The sequence below is a fragment of the Cibotium barometz genome, chromosome 15, assembly GCF_041138505.1.
Source record: "Cibotium barometz isolate CiBa-2024 chromosome 15, ASM4113850v1, whole genome shotgun sequence".
NCBI lineage: Eukaryota > Viridiplantae > Streptophyta > Polypodiopsida > Cyatheales > Cibotiaceae > Cibotium > Cibotium barometz.
In genome coordinates this window covers 975,671-981,861 of record NC_141060.1, presented here as the reverse complement: position 1 = coordinate 981,861, position 6,191 = coordinate 975,671, and positions in this window count along the sequence as shown.

Genomic DNA, 6,191 nt, shown 5'->3' with positions numbered 1-6,191 from the left:
AAACAATAGTCTTGCAAGAGGAGCCAATGGACAAAACCTTGAAGTTCCATGTTACTTTAGCTACACTACTCAAACAATCGATGAAGATATGGAATTTACATTCCATGTTACCATAGATTCCCTTGAGTATGATATCGTCCTTTGGTGGAACTTGGGTAGGTGAATGGTTGTATATTCAATAGATGAATCCATGCAAACAATCACCTTGAACACTCCTGTAAACATTGTACAATTGCTTTTATGGGAGAACGAGACAATAGAGGAGCTGGAACTTTCAATATATCTTACTAAAAAGATCCCTAGGATTCTAGTTGGATTGGAAATTTCAAATAAAATCACCATAGCTCAAGCACAGTTTTATCCAACAAGAGAACACAATCTCATGATCCTCGAGTTATGGGATTTGTTAGGTCAACCAACACTCACGACACATCCTGAAAGAATTTTCTTTACACAAGACTTGAACATGCCATGTTTGGGGTACTTTGAACATACAATGTATATTGAAACTAATCTCTTTACTTGCAAGTTTTTTGTGGTTGAGTATGTGTTAGAAGCATATTTGATCTTGGGGCATAAATGGACTATTGCTGTGTCCAAGCACCACTGTGCTTTTCTAGCGATGGAGTCATCATGATGGTCAACAACAAAAAGTTGACAATACCATACTACAAGGAAGAGGATCCAACTTTAATGGATTTCTATGATGCTGAACATAAAAAGTTACAAGCCTCTTCCACAGAAGTCCCTCTACACAATGACCTACCATCTGTGTTAACCAACAACCAACTTCGATAAAGCATCTACTCCTTCAACCCCATCTTCACCAGTGAAGTTAGATGCTAATACCTCGCAATCAACAACTATTCCTTATGAAGTTTCCACAGCTCAACCATCTATCTCTAACAAGGAACTCAAAGGAAAAGCCCTAGAGCCTATGCCTCTTTATCGATAAACCTCATCAAAGGAGACAACCACATGCTCGAAAGCCTCATCATCGACATCCACTCCACAAGAGACTGTAGCCTCATTATCATCAACAATGCCCATGAGTCTCAAACCTGTAGCCTCTGCACCAACCAACGTCAAGGAGGAGGGCCCCAAACCTTCCACATCAATCCAAAAGAAAACTCCACCAAGATAGCCAAGATCAAGGTACCTTAATGGTATCAAAATGTGGGTGGAAAAGCAACTACTATAGCCCAAGGCTACTATGAAGGTGCCAATCAAATTTGGGCGCGTCGACAGTTAAAGCCTCTTCCTCTCAACGCAGTACTTAGAGGCCAAAGAAAAACAAAAGTACAACCACACAACACCGTCCACAAAAGCCTGTGTTATATGTACATTATGTGTGCATATACTAGGAGGCTAACCCACATTAGGCTTGTGAGCATGGGAGCATGGGAACAAGCTCTAGTGGAGCTCTAGTGGAGCATGGGAGCATGGGAACAAGCTCTAGTGGAGCATAGGTTAGGACTAACCTTAAGGGTTAAGATTAGGGTCATGCATCCAAGGGTCACACATGGGAAATAGAGAGTCAAGAGTCACTTGAGGGCCCTCATATATAATAGGGGCATGGGGCACAGGGCAGGCTTAGGCTATGGTCTCTTGATGTTAAATTCCTGAAAATTAATGAAAAATTAAACAAAGGTTATTTTAAATTTCTAGAAAATGTGGGATTGGTGTTTTGCATGTGGTGTGTTCATTTGGGCGCACGTGACCATTCAAATTCCTTTAAAAATATATTTTTGACCCAGAAATTTAAAAAATCTATTAAAATTATAAATTTTTATTGGATTTGAGAATTGTCGGGTGGAATTGGAAATTTCGTGAACGATGGGATTCTCAAGAAAAATTATGAATTTTTTAGAAATTATTTTTAGAAAACCTAAAAATTGATATTTTTAAAATATCAATGGTATTTTAGCAAATCTATTTGCTAAAAATTTTCTAGAAAAATATAGGTTTAGAATGCCATAAGATAAGTTTGGTGGAATTCAAAATTATCGTATTTTGAGGTCTTATAAAATTAGAAAAAAATCATGATAATTTTTTTTCTCGAGAATTTAATATTTTCGAGGGTTATTTAATATTAAAGTACGTTTTCTCGTTGCTGATATTAGATAGATGCGGGTTATTTGCATATTATTAATACGATTATACTTTGTATTAATAATTATTTCTGTTTGAATTAATTCTAAACGATATTTGCATGATTTTTTACCATTGTTTAGTCATTCTTTTTGGACATGTTCTTTAATTTCTTCAATGGTGGCTAGAATTTACATTCAAAGTGTGTTTCACCTTTGACACTTTTTCATGATAATTTATTTTGCACTTGTTTAAATGTGGTCTATGCTTAATTTCCTAAGCCTAAGACAAATTCTATCATGGGTTAATTGATCGGTTTGTTTTGGTGGATTTTATTGGACGTTTTTCAAGTTTTATATGGACTCATCAGGTTCTGTTTGAACCACTTATATCTAGGGGTTTTTTCATGAGTGTTACACACATGTGTTTCACTTGCTTACTTTGGAGTTTTTCTTGAACAACACCATGTTCATATACTCCGGATTGATGAGTTGGCTACCAATTTTAATGTTTCTTTTGGCATGATTAATGACCATTAGATGGCATACATTGATTTTTATGGTCAACTATGGTTTTCATGGATGCGAGAGGCTTCTATGCTTTTATCCATGGTTTTATAAGGATCTTTTAGATAATATCATGTGCTTTAAAGGTAGCATTTGCCTTCGTTTTTTGGCACGTAATTTTGGACTATGTTCCTTGTACTTTTGTACATACTATATTCCTTGTACTTGTACATATTCCAACTTGGATACCTAGTTGCTTATATATCTAGGTGAATTGTTATTTTTTTATCCTAAATTTATTGAGTTTATTAGGTAGTTATCATTAGAAAGGCACCAATAATTCAATTTCTTTTCTAATGATGTACTCGGAAAGAGATTCCTTGATGTGGTCTCAGGAATATAGAGACAGATTTTAGTATATGAAAGTTTGGGATAAGGCCATTTTATTTCTTTTATACATGATTTTATTCATATTTCTTAGATGGCATACTAGGGAGTTTCAAATTGGTAAGGTATGTATGGGTGGTATCATGGTGATATGGGACGCTAGCGATCCTTCACGTATATTATCTTATGGGATAATTTGGGCTCAAGATTGTTGCTTTACTTACATCACTTAGCATGTTGACCTCAACATTCAAAGACAATCTCATTTTCTGAATTCATTTAAAGTTGTTGTGTGGGCATTCTCTAGATAAACTTCTTTTATCTATAGCCTGCATGTATTGATGAGTGTAATCTCGTCGATATTTTCACTTGTTGAAATCTCTTTCTTTAGAGTTCAACGAGTTTATCTTGTTGTGTTCGGATTAAGAAAATTTAGATTTTTTCTTTGTTAGCATTTCTTTCTCTACTTTCGTACTTTAGGTGATTTATACAATCAACCTGATGGTTTATGGATGGACATATGTGACTCACCGAGACGTTGATGACTCTCTATATTGATATGGGTAACTTGGGACGCCGATAATTCCATGAGCAGATGTGGGGTACATTGGGCCGCCGATGGATACCTGGTTCCTACTGTTATAATGCCATGTTTTCCTACTTTATTTCGAATGGTTTACAACGAGGAAACTACTTTGGGTATCAATTTCTCTGATCATCCGTAGTCTGATGGGCAAACAAAGCGTATGAATCAGATTGTAGAGGATATGCTTCGTGCATATACCTCTGGAAAAGCATCAAATTGAGAAAAATATATTCCAATGATGGAATTTGCCTATAACAATTTTAAATATACGGTTATTGGTTTTAGTCCGTTCATGCTTATGTATGGGTATCAACCCAGGGCACCTATTGATGTCAGTCTTAAGGACATCGAGCTTGATGCATCGAGGGATTTCTTATGTGATATGCAAGAAATACTGATGGAAGCTCGGGATCTATCAGGATTGCTCAAGGAAAAGACACGGTTCTATGCTAATAGAGGACGCTCAACTTGGTCTTTTGAACCAGGAGCGTTGGTTTATTTGAAAATTTTCTAAAGATTTTCAAACTTTGTCAAAAGGAAAATACTCGAATTTATCTCCTAGATATTGTGGTCCATTTCGATTTATATATCGGATTGGTACGGTTGCGTATGAACTTAAACTACCTCCACATGTTAGAGTTCATCTAGTCTTTCATATCAATAGATTGAAAGGGAAACTGGGAGGTGAGGATAACATAATTACTCCTCAAGAACTCGTTGAAGTCCAAGAATTATCCTATGTTCCACATGAACCTGATAAGGTACTTGAATTTAGAGAAAGGAAACTTCATAACTGACTAATCACTGAGGTTAAAATTAGGTGAAAAGATAGAAAAATAGAGGATTCGACTTAGGAGCCGGTTGAGATTGTTCAGTGTAGTTCTCCCTCTTTTCATTGCAAGAGTGCAATGTTTTGAGAGAGGGGAAGTATGTTATATGCACATTATGTGTTCATATACTAGGAGGCTAACCCACATTAGGCTTGTGAGCATGGGAGCATGGGAACAAGCTCTAGTGGAGCATGGGTCAGGACTAACCTTAAGGGTTAAGGTTAGAGTTAGGCATCCAAGGGTCACACATGGGAAATGGAGAGTCAAGAGTCACTTGAGGGCCTTCCTATATAATAGGGGCATGGGGCACACTCAAGGACAAGCTTAGACTAGGGTCTCTCGATGTTATCTTGAGACTAGGTTATGTTATGTTCTCTTGTGTAGAGGATCATAACTACTCACTGTTATATGTACATTATGTGTGCTATGTTATATACACATTATGTGTGCATATACTAGGAGGCTAACCCACATTAGGCTTGCATCCAAGGGTCACACATAAGGAATGGAAAGTCAAGAGTTACTTAAGGGCCCTCCTATATAATAGGGGCATGGAGCACACTCAAGGGGGCTTGGAGGCTAGGAAGCTTGAGGCTTATGCTATGGTCTCTTGTGTAGAGATCCATATCTACTCATCTACCATTTCACACTATAGCTACATGCTATTGGATTGGAGTTATACCTCTCGATGGTATGGGACATCAAGGTGGAGGTATGATGTATTTCATTATTATTCATGTGTGCATCCCTTGGGCTCGGGGGTGGTTGGGTGGTTGAGTTAATGCCTGATTTATGCATGTTTATGCATAACAATTATCTAGAGAGATCTTAGGATTCTAACAGTGGTATCGGAGCAATCTCTATTTAATTGTTGTTGATTTTTTTAGTAAATTTTAATATTTACTAATAAAATGTTATTTTTTGTTGATTTGTGTTGATGAATTGCACGTGGATCATCGATATGGTGATTGGAACGTGTGTAACTACAATTCAATGGACGAATCGACGTTGCGGGGGAATACCGTGAGTTAATGCAATTTTTCTCTATTTTTTATGGTTAAAATCGAGCATTAATGGAATTTTTTACAAAAGTACCATAACGTTTATGGTGGATATTTTTGTAGGATGGATTCCCTGAATTTTTAGATTTTTTAGAAATTTTTCTTATTTTTTAAAGAAGTTTTTTGAGCATTTTTATGATTAAAAATGTATTTTTATACATTTTTGCGAGTTTTTTCGCGAAAATGCGATCAAATTTCTGTCAATTTCTACTGAAATTCAGTAGGGGACAGCGTGTTGATGCATGAGATGCTCTCTCGTGTGCGTGGGACTCTCTCCGCCTCTCAAATCTGATTTTTTCTTCTTTTTTTCGTGAGAAAATCTCTTTAAAATGTTTTTTTAACATTAATCATAATTAATTATGATTAAGATATGTTAATTAAAAAGCTTAATTAAAGATTAAGCTAATCTCTCTCTGATTAAGAGAGAGAGAGAGAGAGAGAGAGAGAGAGAGAGAGAGAGAGAGAGAGAAGAGATTGGAGGAGAGATGGAAATGGAGAGGAAAGGGAGGAGAGAGGGGAGAAGAGAGAGTCCTCTCTCTCTCTCATTCTCCATGCGCAGGCGACGGGAGGAGGGGGCTGCGCACAGCAGCCGGCGGAAAAAAACGCCCCCCCTAAAAAATCAAAATCACTAAATAAGCTAATAAAAGCTTATTTATTTAATTATTTTTATTTTTTAAAAATAAGTTTTTTATTTTTAAAAAAAGAGCTTTTTGATATTTTTCAAGAAAAA